Source organism: Echinops telfairi, unplaced genomic scaffold (genome assembly GCF_000313985.2).
Source record: "Echinops telfairi isolate 266 unplaced genomic scaffold, ASM31398v2 ScPeMD7_2;HRSCAF=8, whole genome shotgun sequence".
NCBI classification, from domain to species: Eukaryota; Metazoa; Chordata; class Mammalia; order Afrosoricida; family Tenrecidae; genus Echinops; species Echinops telfairi.
Window position 1 is genome coordinate 30,559,074 of NW_022103898.1, and position 2,424 is coordinate 30,561,497.

Consider the following 2,424-nt stretch of genomic DNA (forward strand, 5'->3'; position numbering starts at 1 on the left):
TCCGTCTCATTGAGGGTCTTCTTTTGCTGACCTTCTGCAAGCATGATGTCTTTTTCCAGGGCCTGGTCTCTCCTGAAGGAGCCGTCTGCCTGTGCTCTTTCCAAGAGTGACCTGTTTATTTTTCTGGTAGTGTATCATATTTTCCATATTTTTCACTAGCATTATGATTCAGATACATCCATTCTGATTTGGTTTTCTTCGTTCAATGTCCAAATTTCACTCGCTTTGTTCCTATCACCAAGGCCATATTTTCCAACAGACATTCCTTCCTCTGTTTCTGACTTTTACCATCCAGTCACCAATAATTACCATGGCCCTTGATTGCCTATTTTATCAATTTCAGATTGAAGATTGGTAGACGTGGTGGAAATCTTCAATTTCATCACTAGACTCAGGCATTGGTGGGCAAATTTGAATAATAGTTGTGCTAACTGGATTTCATTATATATGTATAAATAATATCTTATCACACACAGCATTGTACTTCAAGATAGATCGTGAAATATTCTTTTTGATGGTAAATGGGATGTCATTCCTCTTGAATTGTCATTCCCAGAGTTGTAAGCCATCTGATTGCCTGATTCAAAATGGCCGATACCAGTGTATTTTAGCTCCTAGGTAGGAACCCTGGTGGTGTAGTCGATTACAGGTTTTGCTGCTGACCACAAGGCCAACAGGATAAAACCACAAACTGTCCTGCAGGAGAAAGATGAAGCTTTCTCTCCTATAAGTGATTTACAATCTCAGCAACCCACCAAGGCAGTTCTACTCTGTCCTATAGGGTCTCTATGCCTTGGCATCAATTCAACAGCAAGAAGTAAATACATAAGATGGCAATATTTATGTTTTCATTGCATCTTTGAGGGCTTCCCATTTTCCTAGATTCATACTTCACACATTCCATGTTCCTATTATTGAGCTGCTTGCAGATGCATCTTTAAATTTTGAGTTATGTCCCATCAGCAAATGAAGTTACCCAAGCCTTTATTCTGTCTTTATGGTCAATTCGACTTTTAGAAGGCAGCCAGCCCTTTTTCCTATTTTGAAAGCATTCCGACCTGAGAGGCTCATCTTTTGGCACTGTATCTGACAATGATCTGCAACTATTCATAAAGTTCTCAGTGGGTCCATTCAGAAATGGACAACCTATTCTTTCTTACCTGGAAGCTCCACTGAAACCTAGTCACCTTCGGTAACCCTGCAGCTATTTGAAAGACTGGTCATATGGCCTTCAGCATGCTAGCAAAATACAAGCCACTGCAGTGTGACAGATTGACAGACCAGTTGGGAATCATTCGGTGTATTTTCTGAGTGACCCAATTGGCAGGTGGGTCCTGAGGTTTTCCACAGCCTTAACTCTTCAACAGATGACAATACCCACTATTTGGCCCTTAAGGCCACCTATGAGGGTCTCTTCACCTGAATGCCAGTCACTTTGGCACTTTCAACACCTCCCGGTCTGTGTGCTGAAGCATATGAACATTTCTGCATGACAAGCAAATCACACACCGATCAGGAAGTGTCAAGAGCTCTCTGGCTCCGATCTGCTCTCTGCTGCCCCCCATCAATGATGACCTCAACCCATGCCATACAAAGTTAGTTACATGTGTCCCTTTTCTGAATGCCCTATAGTCTTCCCACTAGTAGTTGGGAGGAAGCATGTTCTTTGAATGCTCTATGGCTTTCCTGTACTTACCTGGGAATGTGAAATTATTTTCTCTTATTTTGAAAAAAAATTAAATATATACTAACAAAAAAATAAACCCCCAACCAAACTCACTCCATCAAGTCAATGCCGAGTCACAGTGACCCTGTAGGGACAGAGTAGAACTGCCCCTAGAGATTTCTCATACTGTAACTCATCACCACGGGAGTAGCAAGGCTCGTCTTTCTCTCACAGAGCTGCCTGGTGGCTTCACATTGTTGACCTGGCAGTTAGCACACCAATTAGTAACCTATTTCACAGTAAGCATCTCTAAACCTACCACCCAGTTTCTACCATTAGCACTTTCTATCACATTGCGATCTACCTAGCTACCTTTCTACTCACCCTCCAGTTCATTTAATGGCTTGAACTAAATAGTATACATCTATAGACTGCCCCATAAACATGTCAGGATCCTTGTAGCATTAACAGCTCATTTTCAGTTGCTTTCTCTCTCTCTCTTTTTTAATCATTTTTATTGGGGGCTCATACAACTCTCATCACAATCCATACATACATCAATTGCATAAAGCACATTTGTACATTCTTTACACTCATTATTCTCTAAACATTTGCTCTCTACGTAAGCCTCTGGCATCAGTTCCTCATTTTCCCCCTCCCTCCCCACTCCCCCCTCCCTCATGAACCCTTGATAATTTATAAATTATTATTTTGTCATATCTTACACTGTCTGACATCTTCCTTCACCCACTTTTCTG